At 39.6% G+C, this 25,797-nt stretch overlaps 1 protein-coding gene across 4 annotated transcripts in view; it reads left to right on the top strand.

The window, feature by feature from the left end:
• FAM110B (family with sequence similarity 110 member B) overlaps positions 1-25,797 on the top strand; it is a 113,790-nt gene that overhangs the window by 30,807 nt on the left and 57,186 nt on the right. For 2 of the 4 annotated variants that reach the window (XM_075141812.1, XM_075141813.1), the window contains one exon: positions 83-213. The gene's annotated coding sequence lies outside the window, so the exon portion shown is untranslated. Of the gene's footprint in view, positions 1-82; positions 214-22,851; positions 22,997-25,797 lie in introns of those variants that run through there. The other 2 variants (XM_075141814.1, XM_075141815.1) reach the window with 2 other exon arrangements.

Here is a 25,797-nt window from a genome sequence, read left to right as displayed (position 1 = left end):
TAAAAGGACGCTTGTTGTCCTAGAACTGTGGCTTTGACATATGATGATGAAGCTAAATGCCTTCCCTGTTGCATGTCTCCAGGCACTGCTGCAAGGAGCCTCTGGGAGTTCCAGGGTGAAGAGACCTGCCTCCATCTGGAGACCTCTGCTAAAGGTGAAGACCTTCAAACAGGCCAGGCAGCCTTAGCAGGAGCTCAGAAATCTTACCTCAAGGTAAAGAGATTCATTTTTCAAGTGAATTGAAGTGGCTGATACAATTTTCAAAATAAGGATTTCATTTCTTACTAAATAAACACACAAATGCATCTCTCAGCTTTCTCCTTCTTTTGTGTGTATTGCTGCTTGCTACCTGGTACAAATGTTGTCATAGCAAATGCTGGGGGAGGGGGAAAAAACAACATAGTGCATTGTAGGTTAGAGCCAGAAGTAATTCCTTATAATATTAGTAGAAAGATGTATCTGCAGTTCTTTGTTGACAAGGGAACAGGCTGTTTCAGAGCTCTACAGCATACTCTGTTTTTAGAAACATATCCCACTTTAATTGCCGCATTCAGAGCTCGCTTCGAGTGGCCACAAAAACATGGAAACATTCTCAGATGTCTTCAGCAACGGGAAGAGAATGAGGTTTGCGTATGATGAATTTCTATTTACCCGCACTATAATTATTTTTTAGTATGGTCATCCAGAACTCATTCTTGCTTGTAAAGGACAAATGCTGATGGATGAAAAAGAAATATGACCCCAAGAACTTTGTTGAACCTATCAGCGCTACAGACCCAGGCACTTTGGGAGATTTGACTATACTATGGTTTTGTTAGATAGCCAGGATTTTGAATGTAGTCATGATAGATGCAGAATCTTTCCTTCATACTGACAAGATTAATTGAACTTTGTGTAGAGAGTTGGCTGAAAAAAGTGAGTAGTAGTGGAAACGTTTTTCACAGATTTCTTCAAGATTAAATGTAGGTCTTTCTAAAGGTCTGCCAACTGCTGCATTTTCTAAAATAGCTGTTGCAAGGTGTTAACTTCATTGTTGGAAGGTTCCTTAGATAAATATTCCTTGATTTGTCAGAGAAGAATTGCAGATTTTTCTTGTTAATCCTTTATTGATCTTTCTAATTTAGACTGGAATTAGGGCTCCGAACTAGACCAAAGTTCATTGTCCTAACATCAGTAGAGTAAAATCAAAATCGGCATGAGTTTTCCCATTAGCATGGTCAGCATTTCACCCCATAACCTTCACCTATGATTCGTTGTACATGTAAGACCCCAAGCACGGTTAGGCCCACTCATCCCTTTCTCTCTGCTTCTCACTTCTTTGAATTAAGTTTCAACTGTGTTTGTACAGTCCGCTAGCAAGGTTGTCTTGAACAACTGACGATATTGTATTGAAATCTTGGCAGAGCAGAAAACCTGATGATTATACAGTCATTTCAAACTGGAGGAAAAAAACCAATCCAGAAATATTTCTCTCCTTACTGTTTCCCTTTGTTACGTTTACCTTAGGAGTACATGAAACGATAAAAGTTGAGATAAGTACGCACTAAAAAAATAGAGTATTTTTTCTGAATGTTATTAAATAAGTGCAATTTTACACAACGAGAGAGTAAAGACTTCATAGAAGGTATTTGCATAATCCCATGGGGTGCATGCATGCATGTACCTAAGTGGAGTGGTGGTGGTTAGGATTCATGTACAGAAGTGTAAGGTACTGTCAGCTTTTGGTGATGCACAGTGTCCGGGATTGAAATGCAGTCTTGAACGCTGTCACTACTTCCAGCAAGTTTGTTCTGTGCCTTTCTGTCTCTTGTTTCCCTTTGTTGGAGGGGTGTGTTGCTAACCAGAAACACATGATATCAGACAGCCAAATGTTCTGGTGAAAATCAAGGGCACTTCATAGCTGTGAAGATTTTATATTTGCCCTAGATTCTTTTTTCATTGATGCAGCTGTAACTGTTGTTGTAAATTATATGAATAATTGATCAAGGAGTTCTTGTTACCTCAAGTAATGTTATGCTTATTGCTTCTCAGAACTGTGCTGCTCTTTGTTGTACTACAGCATTGCTCATATGCTGCTCTGTGTGTGTGGTTTTTATTCCCTTAAAGTTTTCTTCTGCTCCCACCCCCTTCGCTCTCCCCCTCTCCTCTCTTCCCAGCGAGAGCGTGTTGGTTTTGCTTCAGTGTATTCTATGATTTAACTGAAAAGCGGGGTCTTTTTTTTAATCGACAGCAACACATTTAAAAAAAACTCCACAGCCCTGGGAACTGTGCAGCATACACATCTGGTTTCACATAAGCTTGAATTGCTGGCTTTACAAACACGAAACATGCAGTCCTTGCCGCAGAGTTAGCTAAAGTGTTCCGTAACTTGAGACTGTATTCGAAATAAAAACAAAATTGTATAGCTTCTTTACCATACTAATGGAAAACATTTAATTTACTTCTTCAAGCCAACCAAAAGAATGACGCAATGCTGCTCAAGCAGATTTACGGTGCCTTTCTTCTGTAGAAATCAATACAGCTTGAAGGTGCTGCTATGGGAGCTGGCTAGTTGACTGCAGTCCAGCTGTGTTCAAATGTAAACTTCTGTACCGCAAACCAAAACTGATGATTTTGATTTGTTCAGGCATTGCTGTATCTCTGAGATGTTATGGTATTGGATTTTATTCATGGCTTTTCTCTGCTTTATTGCCATTAGTACTAGATTGGAAATTCAAAATAGCAAGTTCAGTCTGCTTATGATTTTTTTTCTCAAATTGTTCAGTTATTTTCTGCATTTCCTGACTTAAAGTACTTAGTTCTGTGGTAGTGATATCAGCAAAAGCAGCTCTATGTACATGCCAGTGTGCCTTTCAGTGGAGTCTTTTTTTTCCTCAAAAACAACAAAAAAGGCAAAACCAAAAAACAGGCCTTCATTCGGTGGGAGTGTTAAGGGCTAGCATAATAATTTTTCCCTTTGTACAGAAGAAGCTCTGAACAATAAATGTTCTTCCATTTTCTCCTGCTAGAGGAGGTAAAATGCAACAGTGTTGTTTTGGCTCAGTCAAAAAAAAGGTTCTTAAAATAGAACTGTATTTCTTCTGAAGAAGTGAAACTGGCAGTGCAGATTTTCATAGTACACCAACTTCTATGCCTGTGTTTCCTTTCCTATTCCCCTCTGCCCCCACTAATAGCTTTGACTTTATTTAAACTCTGTACTATAAGAGGCTGTTGGTGTTCCTCTCCTTATTTTCTTCCTTAATGGGATTTCAGTCTTGCTTAAGAGTTTTACTTCTGGCAGAAATTATTTTCTAAGATAGCCCTTAGGGTGGGGTCCCTGATGCCGCTTTTCTCCCCAAGTGCTGTATTTCCTTGGGAAATCCCTTGCTGGTGGTCTGTGTGCTGGTCGTGCTAACTTCTACCAGAAGGAAAATCATGACTTGATACTTGCCCACTAGCTTGCCAATACATTTAATCTTTTTTTAACAGGAGAATTTCTCCTTCCATTTCTCAAGTAACTTTGATCCAGGTTTCTTTATTCTCTAACCATTTTTCTCTCCCATATACTTAACAATCTCATAGTGAATAAATAGCTTGAGAAGATGTTGTAGAGGAATTGAGGTTGTTTTTGCAGGGGTAGCTCAGGATGCGGTGGGTTAGCAAAGAGGAAGATGGGGATTTGAGTTGTACAAGAGGGTTGGAGGGGTTTTGGACTTTTTTTTTTTTTCTTGAAAGGATGAGGAAGGTGATAATACAATTAAGATGGAGAGCAGTGTTGTTGATAGCTGCATTATTTTCTTTGAGAAGGCTACCATGTGAGACTTGATAGAGAAGTATGTGAATCCAAATTACAAATATTAACGATTTTGCTTATCAGGAGGAAAACAGTGAAAACATCAGATTTACAGGCCTGAATTTCAGTACAGTTTCAAACATTCTTTAAAACAGTTTTGTAAATTTTCAAACTACTGAATAGTTTTATTCATAGTATAAATACTGAATTTTTAAGAATATTGAATGTATATTCTGCTACAAAATCTTTTTTTATAGTAGTGTGGGAGAGTGTTCAGTGACAATGTGATTATTATGTTTCCTATAAACAGAAGGACAGTTTATATCCAGTAGCTGCTAACTTAGATATAATAGAGATTTTGGGTATTAGATATTGCCAAGAAATTTTGAACAGCTTAAATTTATTTTCTGAAATCATTCCTGAAGACAGACAAAATGCCTCAGCATTAGCATCACATAGTCACAGTGACAAATCTGGATCTTTAGTGTTTGTACAGTCATAAATTTCTTCCTGGCTGCTATTTTGCAAATTTTGTCTTGTGTTGCAGAATATCAAATTACCAGAGGTACTGTCCCCCAATACTATTTCAAGGAGGGGTGTTATAAGGAACAGCACACAAATCTTTAGAAGAAGGAAGAGGCACACCCCCCCTTTTTTTTTTGTAAGATTTTTCTGGTATTCAGCCATTTCTACTTAGACTATCTATCTGGAACTGAAATGCAGCTGACTTCAACAAACAGGTTGATGCATTTTGGCAATACGTTTAGCCCATAGGTTTTCAGTTTGACTGTTCCAAAATTCTTGTTAGCGTGAAAGGTCTTGTAATTTAGTTTTCCTTCTGCCTTTTTCCCTACAGTAGCACTGGCAGTCCAGGCTGGAGTATGCCATAAACACTTTTACAGCTACACTTTGAATAAAGCTTACATTTACTACAGCATATTTGCTTTGCACGGTTACAGTACTAGCCCTGTATTCCTGTGTAAACACTGTAATGAAGTTGTTAAGAAGAAAAGAAACGCTTATAGCATTTGCACTAAAGTTCATGGAGCATGAGATAGTATGCTTAGGATGCTGGTACTTTGAAGGAATTAAAAAAAGCTTCTCAGAAATAAATAAATACAAGCAACATTCTCAGACTAGCAAAACAGCATGTAAGTGATGAGAACAAAGGCACTAATTATTATGTGGAGAATAATCTGAATTGAAATGTCACAGTGGAAGCCACTTTATGATCTGACCTTCCTATGTATGAATTGAAAAGCAGGAAAAAGTACAGGGCATAACCTAAAAATTATAGTCTTGAAGCTTCTTTGAGTATGTTGTGTTGTATTTTTATTTAGCCTGAAATTTAGTTTTTCCTCTCGAGTCAAACCTGAATAAACTGTTTTGGCTGTTTGTGTTGTCCTTATGGTTCCAGCTCTGCCAAACATAGCTATTGCTACTTCATTTTAAGAATGACTCTTGCTTGGAGTTTGAGTCCTGCTGGAAATAGAATGCTGTCAGGAGGATGCAGCCTGGCTGTTAAGAAACTTAAATAAGATAAGGCTAATCCTATTGTATGCTTCCACTTTAGGAGTTAGCGTAGAAACTTCCCTTTCTTAGTTATGGCACCGTACCATTGGCTACATGCCTTAGGAGATTTCTCCCCCATTTTTTTCCTGAGTTGTTGGCTTGGTTAGACATTAATATTTATAATGTTTCACACGGTTGTGGATGATGGCACTATACTGTGCCAATTTCCAGACTTCCGGGGGCAGGGGGGAAGCTCTTGTTTTCTATGGGTCAAAGAAGGTAAATGAAAATAAGTGTACCTATAGACTCTTTGGTTATGGCAAATTTAGTGGTTTTTTTTATGCAGGATGTTTAATTTTAAACTTTTTTTTGTATCAGTGGAGATACAGTAAGGATTAGGATACTTGTGAGCTTTTGCTCAGGTGATTTACAGTTTCAGAAACAGAAACTCTGTGCACATAGTAAGAATTTTTGAATTGTCATTTTGGATCGGTACTGAACCAAACTTGATTACCCTGCCTTCAGGAAGAGTTGGTATTGGCTATTTCAAAAAAACAAATGTAGGAATTCTCCTACAGGTGTAGGATGATAATCTACTTGCAATATTTGTTTTTACCTTGATCTTTTCCATTTAGAAATTAAACTGCAAACTGACTTCAGAATGAGGTTATCTTTTGACTTGTCTAAACCAGCATTAGGTTTCTTAAAACTTGCAGCATAATAGAAGATTTGTAGGGAATTGGGGTATTGGAGTGTATGTTCTTGAAACAAGTTTGTTTGGGAAAGGCATGCTTTTCAGACTCTCCTAAAAATGAGTAACTTCTGTAAATAACTTAATGAATCCTAAGTAATGGTTGCATGCATGTAAGTAAGTAATTAGCGGTTGGTCTCTTTTCCTTTCTTCTAAAGAATCTGAAACTTCTATAAGACCAGATAGTTATCAGTAGGTTTTGACTCACTGGGAAGAAGATCTAGATTAAGAGCAGAAACTTTTTGTTCTTAGATCAGCAGCTAACTTGCTGTGTGGCCTTGGGCATGTCCTCTTGACTTCCTTGCAGGAGTTGACCATTGTATCCATTGTTGTCACTACCACCATAAAGTTCTTTGTAAGCTTTGGAGTCAAAATACAATCGAAACTGTTTATTATTCTGAGTGGACTCAACTTCACTTGCTATGCAGTTCCTCATATGGCAATGTAAAGTGCAGTGGAAACAAGCACTTGCTTAAAGTCCATAAAGAACTTCAACAAAATAAAACCACTCTGTGCAACATGTGTTACAGTAGAGTGGATCTGAAGAAAACACACACAGTTTTATTTTAGGGGTACCAGTCTGTATACTGTGAGGGGGGGATAAAGCTATTTGGTTAAAAATGGCAATGCTGTGTCCATAATAGTTAAAATAAGAGGCAAAGAAAAGATCTGTCCTAAAATGAATACGTGGCAGTCTTAGTTTGCCTGAGTCTTTCGCAGAAGATTTCCACTTGTGTTTTCTGCCAAGTAAATTAAATTTATGAAGAAAAGCTAGACTCCAAGTGTTGGACTGTTAGTATCTTTTAACAAGGTTAGTGTGGTGAAGCAGAATATTGATAAAAGTGAGGTGACATTTAACAGTGGACCAGCTGAGAGATCTTTGTGTTCCTATGTAATGTGAAGATTGAGTGTCCTGTAAGCTTATTGTTTGGTGTTTTGTACTTACTTTTGCATGCGTGCCAGGACATGCTCCGGGAAGAGGCATAACTTTTTTTCCTTTTTTCTTTCACGAATACATTTATTTCCTGTCTAGAGCTGGAAAAGAGGAGCAACAAGAGGGGTTTTGTTAAATACAGCAAAATCTAATTACAGCTTGATTTAAAGCCACATTTACACAATGGCTGAGGGGTGAGTTCACTTCCACATAAACAAACTCGCTGGCTTCCTACTGTGCATCGGGGAACGTGGAGATGCACGTCCTGGAGAGCAACTGCCTCCCTCTACTGGCACCAACCGTGCTGCAGCTCTGCTACATGGTATAAAAATATGACTGTACTCCTATGCAAAAGAATACTGATGCATGACTTCATTGGTGTATACTTATTTTACAGATTATGCCGCAGGTAACACACGCTACGTTGTGTGTTACATGTGACAGGTCTGTTTTCTATGCGCTGTAGAAATCTTGTTCCTCAAAACGAACGGTTGTTTCCTCCAATCCATATTTTGAACCGTTGTGTCCTTGCTGATTCAAAGGAGAAATGTTGGTGAATAAACTGCATTTTCTTGACAATAAGGTTTTCACTGAGTGCGCACCTCTGCAAGGTGCAAGCTCTCTCTTGATTGTCTGCTGAAGTATCTCTGCTAAAGGTATTGGAGTAGTTGAAAATGTGGCTTAAAATTTTTAGTGGCTTTCTTTCTTTAACTGATTTAAATGTCCTGCTGTTCTTCTAACTCTGTTTCTCGGAGGAAAAGGTTGCGCATCTCCAGCGTACTGAAAGTTCATCATTCATAATGTATTTCTCTTCCTGGGATAGCCTTTGCCCAGGATCCCCATCACAGATGACTTCCATAACAGCAGCTCATAGTCAAGACTGACATGCACTTTACCATTTTAAGCAGTTTTTGATTACTGAACTTGCGCTTTATGCTGCTACTATTCCTTCCATTTCTGCTACTCTAATTCTTACTCTTAGCAGAGTCTAGGGATTAAATATATGCACTACCATTATCTAGAAAAATCAGTGCTAAGGAAAGGTGCTGGACTAGTCTAGCCCAATATATTTTTGGCAAACGTATGTTGCAATGCATCCTACTTTCCAGTTTTGATGTGTCCTTCATTATTCTTGTCCTCAAAATTGTTCTAAAACCTCATACCTGAGGTGAGAATAAAGGGCTTACTGTTCCTTAGGCGAGCATTAATATACCCAACACAAAATTATCCAACATTCCTATTCAGTGGCCCTCAAGCACAAGCAAAGCAGTTGTGCATGGTGAGGAAGGAGGTGTTGACAGGAGGCCAGCAGAGGAAAGATGTGGCCCTGGAAGAGGGAAAGCGGTAGTAGAAAGGGGCTGGTGGCAAGACTGAAGTTGCTGTGCTGCTCAGCAGCACTGCTGAGCTGTGTTTGGAAGCTGCTTAGTGAAGGAATTTGAGTTGGTGAGAGGGCTGGGGCAAGTGGGTCAGTCAGTGCCTCGGGAAATGGGGGAAGTCTTGGGGAAGGAGGAACAGGCATGGGGCAGGAGGGGAGGGAGCAGATCCCTGTAAAGGTGAGTGGTGTCATGGGAAGGAAGGAGGGACACCAAAGGTTGCTCAGGAGAGCATTCAGAGACACGGGTGGAGAGGCAAAACTAGAGAAAGAGGACCAGGCTGAGACAGCGTGTGGAAGTAAAGCAGTTGAGGGAGATGAGGCTCTCTGAGCTGTGGCTCTGCAGTGTGGTTAGTGTTGCAGAAAGGCCAGAAAAGAAGAGGGATACAGGCCTGTGGAGGGCTTGTGAGAGAAGTGGTGGGAAGAGTCTGGCAGGGCATTTCTGACAGGTAAAGAATGACCCAAAATTGGCGGTCCTTCCTGACAATGGGTGGGCCAGCATGTGAAGAAATAGAAAGTTGCAAGAAGCAGAGAGGAGAAGGGACAAGATATTGTAAGATTAATCCTTCATTCATTGCTAGAGCAATCTCCTTCTTTTTTTTTGTTTGGTATCTGTTCATTTTACACTTCTCAGAGGATTTCAGACCCAGCCATATTATTGTGATATTGGTCAAATGTATCTGAAGATGATGGGGAAAAAGAGGACTGCAAAGCTTGCTGTGATACTGAGAGAGGTCAGTGAATAGTATGAAGACAATCATATCTCTATGTATAGCTATATACAATTGCACTCCTAAAACTGCAAGAAGTTGTAGTTTTCTCTTTGCCATGAAGTCATATCCAGGGAACTCTGCCCATCTTAAATCTCAGACTTCTATTCAGTTTACACTTCTGTAAACATCAATTCACCATTTCTTGCTTCTCCAGATATTTCTGGGCTTTAGTTAGGTCCTTGCTGGAGTTCCTGTATTCAGTGCTTTGTATTTTCTAAGAGAAGTAGTCACGTGAAGGTCATCAGCTGCAGAAAGAGAAATAAATTGTCTTTTCCAGCACTGTTTTGCCTGCATTGTATGTGGCTTTCAAACCTTAAGGTGCCCCACAGTGCTAGGAGGATCACCTTGTAGTCTTAGCCTTTTCCATCATGTCATGTTGAAGTTCTGACCTAGTAAAAAGAAGAAGATGAGTATTCATTGGGATAAAAAAGCAGTCAGGTCCCACCCTTCTCTAGTCCTCTCCAAACCGAGGTGGTGAAGAAAATGGTGATGGGAGGGAAAATCTTTGAGCACATATGTGAGTGTCCAGGGATCAAAGTCAATGTTTTGTATGGCTGCCAGCTGGAGAAGAGAGCTGCATTCACACTGGAGTACAGTGTCCAGTGAAGTATTCATTGTTGTGATCCTTGTGGTCCCTGTCTGGAGCTGTCCCTTGTCTCCCAGCTGGCTCTGGGCACTCACTGCTGGAAGCCACACAGATAAGTAAAGGAGTTTTGTGGCTTTTGCGTCGTCTCGTGTCGACCTGAATTTCTGCAGTCAGTTTCTCTAGAGGAGATGACTTGAGGGGCAGAGGTGTGTGGATTGCCTCTACTTTTTCTCCTGATTGTTTTTTATAGTTAAACACTCTAAAAAAAACCCGTAACAACAACGAACAGTTTGATAAGCTCCCAGCTACTAGTCAATGTTGATATGCAGAAATGACTCAGGATGAGTTACAAGCTTTGTTCTTTTGGAAGCTTTTCTTTGAGCTGTGAAAGTTTATTCTCCCAGGAGATGCACAGATCTTCCACCCTCACCCCCTAATAATTAAACAAACTAGGTATTCCTGCTGTTTCTTTAGTGGATACATTTTCAGAGGTGATGAAATTTTCAGCTACATTAATTACCAGAAGTGCACTGTCAAAATACTAGGTATGTGATTTTGTTACTTTCCTGAAAGAGCCGTAAACCCCACCAACGACCAACTTCTGGACTTTGTAAAATTTTTAAAAAGACGACTAGCTTAAATTTATGAAGAAGGATATTCCAAAAACATATTCCCAATATGTAATATAGGGCAGAGATTGTTTTCTCTGTTCTGATCACATTGAATCTTCTCTCTATTGTAAAGGAATTTAACTCCTGTGGTGAATTTAATTTTTGTTTAACACAAAGTTTTTTTTCCCTTGTCCGCGCGGGAAAGTTTACTAAGGCATTAGGTGGCATAACTCTCCTGTTGCATCTACCAGATAAGGTTACATAAGGGACTTGGTGTACGAAATGGGGCCAGTAGGTCACATTAATCAATTGATTGCTAATCTCGAGCATTAAATGCCTACCATGGATTTTTCACTTAACCCTGGTTAGTGCTGACCAGTAGCGATACGGAGCATTGAGCTGTTCAGAAGGCAGAGGCTGCGTGTTTTCTGCACTGAAAAGGGCTCTTCGTGGAGGGAAGCAGCTCTCTTTACATGCAACGTGGTGAGCCTTAGGTGGACTTCCAGTGGAGGACTTCAGTCCTTCTGAAATTTTACCACTGTGGCTGCCAGTTCTGGGACTGTCTCCCAGCTTACCAGAAGTTGCATCATTCCACCAAATGTAGCTTTTCAAGATAGCCCTTATCCTTCCATGGGTAGCTGATGTCATGGTTGTTATCATGGTAGGTCATCCAGAATTACCTGCTATGCGATAACATTAAATGTTTCCACTGAGGCCTGTTTGTTAGAGTTTCTTAGAGTGTGTGTTCAATGAGAAGAATCTCTATTTAATTTTTCCCAAGGAACTAGTACTAGGTGCTCTGATTTATTGAAGTCCTAAGAGTATACAAAGAATAGAAAATAATTTTTTAGTGAACTCATCCATAGCTGATTTTATTTTTTCACCATTGTCCCTGAGTCTTCCTACTATGGCGCCATGGCATGAGAAGAGCTTGTTACCCCCAACAATTAACAGGCTTCTTAATAATAGGGTTCTTAATAGACTTAATAAGCATAAATACTTATGCTAGATAAATGCACAATCTGGAACCTAAATCAGCCTTCCCTGATTTGTACGTGCCAATGCCTTAAAAATAGTTTTCTGATCTATAAGGTATTTTCCAGAAAGAGATATGTTTATGCACAGATCTGTTTAATATTGTTTAAAAAAAAAAAAAAGGGATTATTGTTGTCTCTTTTATTGCTGCTGCCTGTTGCAGCCAAAATTTGTAATTTATATTAGGTTAGGTGCTGTAAACTTTCAGAGGAGAGAAGAATTTTCTCATGTGTCATATAAACAGTATTTGATCAGAAGCACTCTGTGGTGGACTGCTTGAGCAAAGCAAGACTAAGATACATGACCTCAGCCAAAAATTAGTCAGTCATTTCAGTGTGATTTAAGTTATCTCTATCCAGAATTGCCTGGCATTAAAATGTAATCATTCTGATATCCAAGCTTGATATATTTGCATCAATTTTAAATGAAGTTTTCTGTTACCTGTGGATTATTCCAGCAGGGTTTTGTCTTCTGTAGATATTTCTATTTGGTGTCAGTCTTCTTTTTCTGTGTTCTTCTAATAAGAACAGGTTCGAAGAAGTGACACCACGCTTACTTTGTGACTGTTTTGAGTTACATCTTGATAACTTATTCCTACAAGAACACGTTCTTTTGCAATGCTCATTCACTTGAGTTTTCACTGTGATAGGCAGCCTGTAATGAAAATGTTGACTCACCTGAATGATATCTTTGTTTTCTTTATTTTGTAAGTCAGATTGGAAGATAATTTTAAATTACAAGTATTAGATCACATTTTTCTTGAATGATTGCTTATGATTATGCCAAGTTACAGCACTCACCTATTTTAGTCACAGTCAACGTTTTAAATTTCAGTGTTAAGAGAAGCAGAAGAAAGTGTTTATATAGAGTCCTGAATGATGATAGCTTCATATCTTGTTAGCTTAATATTTTGAGTCTCTTCAAATTAATGGTACTCCTTGTGTTAAAGAACTTTGTATAAAGAATAAAATGGATTCATCTTGTAACATAAAATACAGGTAAACTTGAGGAGGAGGGGGGAAAAAAGGATCTATGAGATGTAGCCTGGATATGCATGTAATGTCTTCCATTCTTTTATAGATTGTACACCAGCAGCCTTTAATTTTCGAATGCTTTAATTCTAGTGCAAGTACTCAAATGACTCACCAGTTATCTAAAGCATCAGGTAACCATACCTATATTTAGCTTTGTTCTATCTTCTTATCCTTGTTTCTATCTTCATTTTCTCAGTTGTAAGCTACAGCGAGTTTCATTAATGTTTAGAAAAACAAAAACCCAAAACAATGTGGGAAGTGTTCCCAAGTGTTCTCACTAGCACAGCCTCTGCAGGGTCTTCACAGGCTCTTTCTTCTGATGGTCAGGGCTTGTGGAGGGTAAGTCCTCTGTCTTCTTTCACAGTACCTTCAAACACAAAATACTTAACCCACCTGCCAACAGGCTACACTTTTCAGTTGGAGGTGATATCTTTTTTTAAAAAGTGTCTTCTCTCTGCTACTTGCTGTGGGGTCTGCCCTGCTGGTGGTGTCCCTGAGAGCGACCAGCTCCGGCAGTGCCTTCATTTTGGTGGTTGGTCTTTGCCAAGGCATGACCCCAGCCTTAACTATCTTCCTCCTCCATTGAGAAAATGGTGTGTGCTGCAAACTGCAGTATTTAACCACAGGTCAGGGTGTCTGCCTTTTTAGCTCACTAGATTGAAGTGCTGAATTGCAGGGGGTCAGACATGAAATCAATACTGTTTTTCCATCTGGCTGCTCTGAAGACTATGTAAATTAAATCTATTTATCTGTAAAGAAGTTATGTCCACACTGCAAGAAGTACAGTTAGCAAGTATGAGCTGCTGCTCGTGTTGCTGCTGGGAAGGATCTTGCCTGGATAATTTTGTTTTAAAAGTAGTTACGGGTAAGTTCCCCTGAGATTTGTAGTAGTGAGATGCAAATAATGTGTACAACAATGATAATTTTACTTTTTTGCCTTACAGGTTTTGTAAATCTGCCTCCAGGAGGCTTTGAAAGCTGATGAGGTGAGCGAAGGTGTACTGCCACCTAGAAGTCATGCTTTGTTTTCTGGACTTCTCTGCCTATTAATATGTTAGGTGTGGATTTTGTTGCCCCTTTCTTTTGGGCATGTGATTTTTTTCATTTTCCTTTTGCTTTTGTTCTTTCAGGCTTTTTTTGACATAGCGAACTTCTCAAGTGCAGCGAACTTCCCTTTGACATAGCGAACTTCTCTTTCACTGCCACCAGCTTCTACAGATTTTAGGCTTTTTTTTTTTTTTTTAAAAAAATCTCCAGTCCATCTCACATATCCCCAGTTAGTTTGGCTTGGTACTTTTTCGTCTTGTATTTTATTTACTTGAGGAAGTTATCTGTAAGTTCTGCCAAACATTAACTCAGACTTCAGCTGCAGGAAGGCTGGAGGGATGTCGTGGGATGGGAGACATGAGATATTCTAGTATACCATATCATTAGGAAGACTTGAAGGAGTCTCTGGTTTTACCCCAAATCTCTCCTTTCATTGGGAGTTGAAGAAACATGCATAGAGAGGCCTAAAAAAATTGTGACTACTGCAAAAGGTGAAAGATGATTTTGAGACTTTTCCTTTATGCAATCTCAGATCTGTAAACGTCAATTTAAATCCCATGTTCTGAATGAGTAATGCTTCTAAACAGTTAAATCTTTACCCTAACTTATAAAGCAGAATTTTAAAAGAAGTATTCATAGATCAATTTGGTTTTTTGTCTCATTGTATTGATGAGATGCAAGGCAATAGTAGAAGCTACTGTTGCCTGATGTAGTGTACTAATTTACAACAAGAGATGATTATATTCCAAGAGAATATACAAGCCTTCTAAATTCTTCTCAACATCAATATTTCAAAGCTATTTCAATTTGTTTTTAATGAAACAGATAGGGAATTATATAAATGGGGTAGTTGTAAGTACCAAGAATAGCTTGAATACTTTGTGAGATAAATGGTTAGATTTTGCAGGTTAGCCATGCACGTGCTGCAGCTTTATGTGCCGAACTGATCAGTGTGAAAACTCAGTACTATGCACAGGGTTATTTACATTGCTTCCCCTCCGTCCTTCCAAACACGAATATTTATGCTAGTGGGTGGGATATGGTGGGATTGCATGCAGCATTTCAACTGAGTATAGAAATTATGATGGTTTTTAAGTTATGCAGTGTTTTTCATAGTTATGTGGTTTCTCTTATAAAATATGAATAATGCGTACAGTGAAGTCAGTGTTAAACACAGACGCAACTTTGAAACTTGCTCATGTTTCCCTTCTCTGGCAGCCCTTTTACTGTGGTTATGCTGCTTATGTTTTGACTACAGACTGCTGGAATTTGCTTTGAAAATATCAGTATCTGTTTTATTTGCCAATTAGCTTTGGAGCAGCTTCTTCTTTAGACCCTGATTAAGGCAAAAGTTTGGGGAACAAGGAGAGACTTTCTCGTTCAGATCTCTAAAGACTACGTTATCGTAGAACATGCAGGGGGTACATGTTTGAGACAGACTGAAAACTCCAATTCTGACTTCACTTCATTTTGAGTGCTCACCTTTTGACCTTATTTTCCTATGTTCGTACCTAATTTCTATAGGGACAAAAAAGGATTATTGTTATGCTATTAAGGTTATGTAGTTATGGGATTACTGATTTCCCTTTCCACCTCTGACACGTTTGGGACTTTTAGATTTGCCACTGAGACATCACCCACTTGAGCTAGTGGGAAACCAATGATCTGAAAAATGTGCTGTCTTTCGTGGGACAGTACAGTATAAAAAAGATGAGGCATACTTGCTGCATATTTGTGCTTACAAAATGTATTTCAGTTCGCAGTGAAGACTAGGTTCAGACCTATAACCATTAGCCCGTTTTATTGCTAATATTATGTTGATATAAATTCTTGCCAAAATAATAAATGCCTACTAAAATGATGTGTGTGTCAGCAGTGTTAAATTACAGTGCCAGCGAGACAAAGGTTGTTACGTACTTGCATTTTGTTTAATGTAAAGCTGAAGATCCTGATGCCTGTGCTTTTAGAAACCTATTCTGGAAGCGCTGGGGACTTGCAGCTGGGACAAAGGGATAAAAGGCTCCATCTGATTTGGGATTGATCCTCTGAGCAGCCAGCACTTCATGAGGATGGCCACCTGAAGAAATTCTAGTTTTCGACAGCAGTAATATTACAAGTGGTGACTTGTGTGAGGCTACTCTGCCATGCAGACATGTGCTGTGGGGAAATTGGGCAACGTTTTTTACCTCCAGGCCTCGGAAGGGAAGGTGAAGAAAATGCCTGCCGTTTTGCCCAAGAAAGGTTTGAGAAGGCAGACCAGTAAGTAATTTGTCCCCAGGATGTGACAGAGTTCCCCTGGTGCGTGTTTCCCATCTTCAGAGCACTCCCCAGCTCCTGTGCTGGTTGTGGTAGGATCGTCACCCTCCCCCTCACCTTAGTTGGAGCACTGTGCAGGGAGGGGAGCGTCTGCTCAAATGCTCAGAAAAGGGTGGAAAACAAGGAGTGGGAGGCTCCAGGGTCTAAGGGTGGGTGCTCGTCTGTCCCCATTTATACTGGTTTTTCATAACCCTAATTAGGTGACTTGTGTGCTCATTTTGCATTAGAGGATTGGCTAAAAGCCACAAGCAGTCCTGGGAGCAGGGCCTGGGATTTTATCTGCCCCGCAAACTTTAACTACTAGGTCTACAAGCTGCCTGAAATGTAAGTACGCTCTTCTTCAGGAACATTATATGGAATGAGAGTCTGAAGACTCTTTCATAAAAGGGCTTTTGGCTTGCTCTGTTAAATAATTAAGCCTCTCTTCCTGGAGAGGCTTTTCATCTGTGCCAGCAAAATGCTTCTGGTTTCTTGTAAGAGACCGTGAGACTAGGTTCTGGTATAGCGAGTCACAGTTGCTGGTTTTATATGGAGACAACTTCTAGTCATTAAATTAACAATCTTTCTAAGATTAAAATCTAAATTTATTTTGCATTTGGCTAAAAATGCTTGAAGTTTAGTGGGCTGTCTTCAAACTTGTTAGCCTTGAAATGATAACCAAAGCCACTGCATTCAAAGGTAGTTTTCTTCTGGGATTCATTGTGCTGAATATCTTCAACTCTTGTGTAAAGTAATAAGGCCTGAGAGTTGCTCTGAAACTCTGAATTATGGGTGTGGACTGGAGACTTGAAGTCTTGAAGGTTTGCAGTCTCTGAGCTCCCAGTTTGCTGGCTGGCAGCGGGGCGATTTTTGAGCAAATGCCTGTATGCGTTAGCGTCTGCGAGGAACCAGTTCATGTTCCACCAGTCGCACCTTGACTTGCTTTCTAGTTCCATTTTGCAGCTCAACATAAACACCTTCTTGCATAGAGAGATATAAGAGAGCAGAAAACTGTCTTTGAAGAATAAAAAAAAATGGGCTTTAGAAAGCTTGATGGGTCTTGATTGTCATCACACAAGATGAAAGAAAGCCTTGGAGCTGCGCTTTCTACTCAGAATTGGAAATAACATTCTTAATTACAGAAGTGAGCAAGTCTGATGGAGTTTCTCCTTCAAAGGGAGAGGAATGCTGCACTTCATCCTTCAGTTTTTGCACTCTTTGCAGCATAGCATTTTTGAAAAGTTACACCTGTCCTCTAATGGAAGACTTGCATTTAAAGTTTTCCTAGGCCAATCTATAGATAACTCAGATATAGTCGGCATCAGATTGTGTCACCCATTGCAGTAAGGTAGTCATAGTGAAAATGATACTAAATAGAGAAGGAGAAGAAAGTGCCAGCAGTGGTGATGAAGATTAATAATGTGAGGCACTGGAAGTATACTTACTATATTGGAAGCTCTTTTTTCTGCTCTTCCACTGAGGAAAATCTGTTCTTGTCTGTCAGCTTTCTGGGTTAAGTGACACTCTCGGGATCCCTATTTTCCACCACATCAGGTACAAAAAATGTATCTCCACTTATGAAACCCTCTTGTGGCTTGTTCCAATGTAGATTTAACCACTCATGTCCTTGTGAGCAGTTGACTTTTGCTACCATTATATCTTGTGTTAGGACTTCAGCATCTTACATCAGTCATGTTTCGGTTTTTTAATTGCTCTCTCTTTTTAAACCTGTTTGTTACAGTCTGCTAATGTGTCTTTCTCACTTGGCTGTTTGGAAGCAGAGGTTGCTTTTTCTATACAATGTTTTACAATCTTTCGCTCTCCAGGGTCATGATCATTGATTTTATGCGAGTCAGGCATGCGCTATATGGGGTCCATGGCCTGGATGCGCTATTTAAGGCTATTTCTTATGCTTACTGTGTTACTGATAAGCAGTGTGGTCCCTTTCTGTGGTTCACCAACTTCATGGCCATCTAGCTGCTCAGCCAGAGGTCATGAAGTGGTGGCTAGGAGGCACGCATGTTTTGGTTTTGCTAAGATCTCAGTTGTGCTGACAGGTCTGTTGCCTTCTAAAATGGACAGTTCATACTGCATCTCTGCTGCCAGCTGTGAGGAAAGGGAGTGGAGGGAAAAATAAGTAGGGTGGAAAGACAAGAGGGCACGAAGGATATTTGTATAGTTTGATGTGATTGCTGAAATACAGTATAGAGGTGGAAGGAAACATTGCAGAGAAGGAAAAATGGAAGGAACTTGAGAAGAAATGGAAGGCTGACATTGGAATGGAGACGTCTGAAGTGATATGTGGTGGGAAGCACGTTTCAGGGTGATATGAAGTCTTTAAAATGACTTATCATTTGAATTTGGGATTTCTGTGTTCTTGAGGATGCAAACAGAATATTGCTGTGTTCTTCCACGTCTGTTTGTGTGGGCAAAATGCAAGTGCACATCGTAGTAAACCTGCAGCCTGCAGGCTTCACTTCAGATCCTTCCTTACTGCATCCTTCAGTGGTAGGATGAAGCACACCTCACTGACCGCTTAACTGCTCCTCCCCTGCTTTTCCAAGGTGGCAGTGATGGACTGGTGTCTTCATTTCGGTCAGTTGGGTCTTCAGTGAAGATACTGCCAACGTGTAGGTCTGTGGAGGCAAGGGATGGTAATGTCCTTTGGAATGTGGGGGTGTGGGTTTTTTTGGTTTTAACGATTTTGAGAAAAAAATGAATATGAATGCTATAAAAACTATTCTGTAGGAATCAGTCTTAGTGCCATCCTGCAGCAAATCTCTGGCTTTAATATTGAGATGCCAGAGGAAGCACTGTCTGGGATGTTTAGAGATATAATTAGCATATTTGAAAAAAAGTCCTAAAGTTGTAGGTTAGCTGACCAACTTCAAAACGTGATCGATAGCGATGACATGTATACACATGTATATGCACACATGTACAGGTAACTGCTGTCTTACCAGGTTGAAATCGGGGTCAATCCAAGAAATATCCCTGTGCTTCATAAAATGAACATAGGTTTTTCCATGCTGAGTGCCAACCTTGAAGCCTGGCATTTGTGACTTCCTGAGAAAAGTTTATATGGCAAACAGTAGGCCCATGTTCTATTTTCTCCATGAATGACGATGGGTCTTGTGATGAGTTTACCACCAAACTGCAGACCTCCCAAACTCTACCAAGTACTTGCTAGGAACGGAAAGAGCCCAACAAATAACTATCGTGAAGTCAAAGGTAGTTCTCACAAGAAAAAGAAAATACTGCTAGATAAATTTCTTTGGGAAGCAAAATTGAAATGTAGAAAAACTTGTGAAAGAGAAAATTGTCCCCTAATCTTTTAATCTGTATAAATGTAAAAGGCACCATACAAAAATTTTAAGATTTTATTGTTGTTGTTGTTATGTATACATAACCATGGGATGGTTTAGCTTACTTCTAAAAGTCTAATGAATGAATCAAGCCAAGTAAAATATTCATTAGAGTAATTGGTTCAGTTCAACCTCTCAAGGCTACAGCTTGGAAATACACACACTATTGCCTTTAGAAATGCAGCATGTGGATTCACCAGCCTTTTTGCTCAACTCATTTTCATTCCATATGTTTACTATACTTTGCAAAATCTAATTAAGTAACTGAGGTAGCAGTTTCCAAGCAATACTTGGTATATTTTTAAGTCAAAGGTTAAGTGGTATTCAGAGTGAAACCTGTTTAGTCGCAAGACACATCAGAAATTTTTTATTTTAAATATTTTTGTATTGAAATAATTGGATATATAAGCACTTATAAAAGTGATCATAACATAGTAAAAAGTTATTTGTTCCCAAAATAGTCATCTGTCTGTTAATTCACTTAGATATGCCTAAATGAAGTGTAAAATTCATTAATGTGCTAGCTAGGCAGTTTTCACTGTAAGATGCTGGTTTCAGAGTCATATAATGAATTCATTATACCTCCACAGGTTTTCCTCTCTCCTCCCCTCTGTGATAGGCATCTGCCTCGGACCATATGGTTTTGGAAAATTTTGGTCGAAACTGTTCTGTCAAGGAACAGGGCTAGAGAAAACCTAACTTGCTTTTAATTTCTAAAAACGTTGTAGAGACCTTCTGTTTCCATGCGGAGGAGCAGGAACTTGAAGCTTGGCACAGGCAGATGTCTTGTGCCAGGGACAGGCTTTTGCTTTCGATGAAAGTCTGCCGAATATTGGCCAACTCGCATACCTTTTGCAATTTGTTCACTTCCAACAGAGATTTGCTGGAGCTGAGGAGTCTCTTGTGACTGTGTCCTCATGAAACCTCTCTTGGCCTCTCTTGCTGGCACGCCTGTATGTGGCCATATCCCGTCCCAGGTCTGGTCCATGGTCCAGGCACTCATATGCGGTCACCACGGGCGGTGTGGCAGGCTGGTGGAGTTCTGCGTTGTTCTCAGTTGGAGTTTTAGCCACTTGCCTTTGCTTAATGTCGACCCTTGCGAACCACCGTTGGCTCCAAACATCGGATCTGTTGTGCTGTTCCCCACGCCTTCCTTGCCCAGCACATCGTCACGATGGTTAGAAGTGACTGTTGAAATCGAGACTGATGTTTGGACTCTTCTGACTGGTCTCCTAAGCACAAAGGTTTAGTGAATGTTGATTATGTTGCAGAGACAAGTAGGTGTCTCTTGAAATGCAGCTTTGCAGCTGTCGATGGGGAAACATCCTAATGGAGGACCTGAACCACTGGGGAGCGGTGCTGGACCCACGCAGGAAGGAGCAGCAAGGGCTTGGGGAGCTGCTGGGCAGAGACAGGGGATGTGCAGGCTTAGCAGCTTGCATGGGAGGGAGCCATGCAAAACTGACAGTCCCGTGGCAGCTAAAGCCTGTTTAATTCCTGTTTCAGGATTCTTGTTCATTTTGTTACCTGTCGTAGGTGCCTTGGTGGTCTGTGAGGGTGAATTAGATTAAAGGAATGATTTTTGTCTCTGATTTTCTTTATTTTGTGTGTGTCTGTCTTTTCCTTTGCTTAGCAAACTGAGTGTTCCCAATAGCTGGATCAGAGGACTTAGGGTCAAGACTATTGGTCGTGTTCCCCTGTTGCTACCTTTGGTGAAATGTTAGAAAAATCATTGTGGATCTGATCATCAAATAACTGGCACCTCTTCTTCCCGTGTCTCTTGAACTCTTTTTAAATTAAGTTTTTAACCTTTGTATAACTGCCACTCCTGCCTTCATTCATGAAACACACAGTTTTCTGGCTTCAAGCAGTACTGCTGAGAAACTTGTAATATTCTTACAGCATTTTAAAGAAGCACAGTCTGTAAAAATTGATGAGCTCCTTAGATGATGTAATCTGAAAAGGAAGACTTAATAAAATAGCCTCCTTCATTTATTGCAACACAAAACTTAATGTTGACTGCAAGTTGAATCAAGGGGTAAAATGTCACTCTTCCTGCATTTCGTTTTTATTTCTAGCCATATATAGCTTTGAGAATATTTTTCCTACAGAGATAAAGTCTGCTTCTAGCACAGAGCGACTCGTTATGAGCAATTTTCGCTGGCAGATTAAGAAAGCTGTGACACAGCCATTTACATATTGTTAATAAATATGGTCTTGCGCTATTACCACATGGAAGTCTTGTTCCATTAGTAACATTTTATGTAGTAGCAAATACAATTTTTGTACTGAAGTAAGTATGCTAGATAAAAATGTTTATAAACAGCTTTTAATATCATGCACTTGGACTGTGCCTGATACTGTATGGTGCTGGTGATAAGAGTAAAGAATTAGGAAAAATGCCGGTGTGAGCACATAGGAACTCATTATTGCAGTGGGGTTTGGGGTCTTGTAAGTATAATGTTTATGGATGTGTTTTATGTGTAACTTAGTGGAACATCTTAAAAATGTGTTGTAAAGTTGGTATATGCATAATGCTGTAGCATTATGATATTTTGGCAATATCGATCATGAAAAATGTACTGTATCTCACGAGAGACAGCTGGCACTGGCGCTTCTGAGAAACAGGCTGTGTACTTCCACCTTGCCACTGACATTTGAAGACCTTTTGGTCAGTGTAGAGCTTAGGTGATTATATGAACCATGTGGGAACAGGAAACTTCAGAAGATTGTTTTCTGATTTGTGCTAATCAGAGCGAAGATTAATTTGAAACATGCTATCAAGGAAGACTAAACTACAGCTGCCTGTATTTTTTTTCATGATTATTTACCTGATGTTGTAGAAGCTCTCAGCATCTTTCAAATACACAATGGTCTCATGGATCATAACATTCCTTAGTTTTGTGGACTCACATATTTATAGATGTGTGTAAGGCTTACTTGAATTAGTTCCCCATAGTTCTAAGGAGTATTTGCTCACGGTAAGTATTTTCCAAATGAATTCAGTTGTTTTGCATAATGCCAAAAATTTCCTTGGCATTTCCACCATAGCCTCATGAAAGCTTAGTCAGGACTTTACGTGCCAATGCACACAGAAGCCCTCGGGTCATCTGAGTATCTGCCCACGTGTAAACGTAAAGGACAGAGGGGGTCCTGTTGACTTCTGTAGGGCTACTGTGTGCTGAAAGCATGCGTGTGGTGCCTCACCGATCTGAGGTCTACGTTGCAGACTGTGAAGTACTGTACATAAACCGATCTGAGATCTACTGTGTGTATGACACTGGTAATGTGTACATTCAAAACAAGAATTCCTACTGACGGAATGAACTGCTGCATTTTATTGTCTCCTCCTAATAGACCTAGCAAACTACAAGTGCTTCTGGAGGAGCACTCCTAAATATATCCTCTTTTTCAGAGACGGAGACAAACCCCCTCCTAGGCAAGTCATTCGGAAAAACAACAACAACAAAAAAAACCCAAACAGGAATTTTATCTTTATGCACCCAGACAAATAACAACCCCAAATGCTGATGCTTTTGGCTAAAAGGCGTAATCTGTTCAGCTCTCATTTCCTCGCGCGCGGTGCCTCAGCAGCCCTGTGCTACGGCAAACGGCTATAATTAGATTAGCAGCCCGCTAAGCAGCGGTGACAGCCTGCGAGCCTCAGCGAGCATGTGCTGGATTCTGCATGTGCCTCGCGCTTATTGGCGGGCGAGGTTGCTGCCTGCCGGTTTGATAGGTTTCCCCAGTAATCTTTATGCTGCATTACAGACATAGATACAGAGGTACTGTGTGCACGCAACGGGAGAGGTGCTCAGCTTGTAGCGTAAAAGAAAGCCCACAGATGAAAGGCGCTGGTCTTTGTTGCAAAACATCAGTACTTAAGGACCGCTAGCCGCAAGGGGAGAGGTCAGTGAAGGAGTTTTACTTGGTGGTAATTACTTTCAGGTCTTTATCTCTCCGGTAAAACAGTCATGCATGAAATGAATACTGTTAATCATGTCATCTGTTTAATTTGATCGTGCTTTCATTAATATCATGTGTACTCCGCCAGGAGAGCCATCAGATTACAAAACATATCATTAGAGTCGATTTAGTGTAAAAATAGAGTGTATTTATACAGGAATATTGCTTTCGTTTGAAATTTTGAGCCTGTGCATGTGAGTAATTTTACTGGTTGCCTTTTGTTATGCTAATGGAAATATTTCTTTTATTGGGATGTTTTCTGCAGAGCAGTTGAATTAGAGCATTTATAACTATTGGCATATGAAGATAAATCTCTATAAATGGTGATTAGTTTAAAGAATAATTCTGTGAAGTGTTCTTTAATTTGATCACAGCAATAACTATCTTAATGGTTCTTCTGCAATAAGATAGAGGGATGAGGAGTAATATGCTATTGTTCTTTCAACAAAGATGCTGGAGCCTTCATGTTTGGGTGGATTCTTTGTTTCATCCACAGGGTTTTATTTTAAGTGGCTTTCAAAATGAAACTAGAGCCACCCTGCCTGGTAGAATGCAGTATATCCTTTGCTTGCACACACATGTATTTTTTTTTTTTTATATATATATATATATATCTCTATATCTGTATTGTTCTCAAAGGCTGAATTTTGGCCCAAAGCCTTGTTATTGTCAGAACTGCTTTCAGCAGTAGAATGAAACAATATATATGTGCCAATCTTTTAATCTGTGATTCTGAGGCTATTACAATATTTATCGTAGTGTCATACTATTTAAGTTCTTTTGATACTTGACCTACGCATCAATTGATCACAACTTTTCCTATTAAAAGCATGCATGTTTAATGAGCACATTTTACCGTGAAAGCTGTTCAGAACAGAAGGAAGCAAGCATGAGGTATGGAAAAAAAAAAAGTCTCTTAATGTAGTCATGCCTCATTTGATGACTCTTGAATATTGAGGCTGACTGTTGAGACTTCAAAGTTAATGCCCTTGTCTGTGTCAGGCTCCAGAGCCCACATGAACTTGTATATTAAGTCACCAGTCATCTGGCTGGCTGGCTGCCACCATGCGTCTGAGGTACAAGTAGATTGTCTCAGCCAAGATCGGAAAGGTGTTAGGAATGGGAACTATTTTGGTATTAGTCTTCACTCTTCCCTCCGCACCTATCCGTGAAGATGTTTTTCCTACTGTATAAACCAAAACACAATTTAAGTTGTTCACACTTAAACTATGTGGTATGAAACTGTGTTACCTCCCGAGTAGATACCCTTAAAAGTGAACATTTATTTGGTTGCCAACTTTATATGGCTGTGGGTACAACAGATATGCATGCTTTATTATTTGTGATAGCGTATTCTAAAGGAAATGTATTTGGGAGGTTTAATCACAGCTGGTACATACCGGTTTCTTTGAATTTTTGCTGTTTACTAAAATAGTTATCTTGGTGTCTACATTCACCTGGGTTTTATTTCCAAAGTTGTTTTCTTCAACGCAGACTTGGAAAATGGCATTTTTGCATAGTAACAGTTAAGCCTGGACAGGGAGGACTTAGGATGTGAAGGCATGTTGTTCTCAGGCTCTTTCATATTCCCTCGTTGCTCCAAATTACCGACCAAAAATGTCTTAAAGAAGTTTTAAGTTCATCTATGTCTTTTGCCTTTTTTAACAGAGGCTTACCAGTAATTTATCTACATCTTTATGACCTTTGCAACAGCATCCCATGAAGGAGTAAGTAACGGCGATGTTAGTATTAAAGAAACGTAGAAAGTAATATCCCCAGCTGAATTATATATTTGCCATATCCAGACAGTTTATTTTCAAGAGGTGAGGCTGATATTTTCTGTTTCATGTACTGAGCTATCATTATTTGTAAGTAACATAAAGCACAGCTGGAAAAATGCGGTAAAAGTTAGCATATTTTTGGTGGTGGATACAGGTAATACCACCACCCACTGGAACTGAGATGCTGCACCAGTGCCTATGTAGGTGTGGACAACTCTACCTCCAAAAAGAGCTGTGATGATCTGTGCAAGCATCACCAGAAAAAATGACAGTCACGAAACTAGACCTGGTGACAGTGTAATTTAAACTTGCAATACCTTAACAGCAAGGAGTAAGCTACTTTGTTATTGCTTCTCTTTTTGTTATAACCTCATTTTTCTTCCGTGTAAACAAAGAAAAAAAATTGAAGCAACAGTTCATGTGGATTACTCTCTAAAAAAGTTGTCATCTTTGTTGCTATAAACATGTTTTAACTATAACCAGCGTATTGCTACAGGAAATGTAGCAGTCTTCAGATTATTCTCAACGAGATTTTATATTCAGGTTTTGCCAGTGAGTTTCTTGATGTAAAAGTTTTTAATTACTCTTTCTTAGGAGATGCATGCATAGCATGTTTGCTATGTGCCTCTGTGAACTGTTCTTATTTCTGGTATGTTGCCCTGTGGATAAATCTCCAAGTCCTTTATTATGTGAAAGAGAAACTTCTTTCCAAGCAGGAATGCAGTGTGTGTGTGTGTATGTGTATGTATGGTAAGGGCACAAAAGTATGTTACAAAAATCAAGGTCTTAAGCGTTTCATGTATATATGTCTATAGCTGGGGAAGAATCACTTATACCATCTAATGCTAATATATGTTTGTGTAGAAATTAATATATTGTTAACACTTTCAATGTCATACCAGTACTCTCATTCTAATCCAATATAAATATAAATACTCCTTGAAGAGGAGTGCTTTCAGAAAC

Source organism: Calonectris borealis, chromosome 2, assembly GCF_964195595.1.
Source record: "Calonectris borealis chromosome 2, bCalBor7.hap1.2, whole genome shotgun sequence".
NCBI classification, from domain to species: domain Eukaryota; kingdom Metazoa; phylum Chordata; class Aves; order Procellariiformes; family Procellariidae; genus Calonectris; species Calonectris borealis.
The sequence above is the reverse complement of the archived record's forward strand: the minus strand, read 5'-3'. Positions and strand labels throughout refer to the sequence as shown.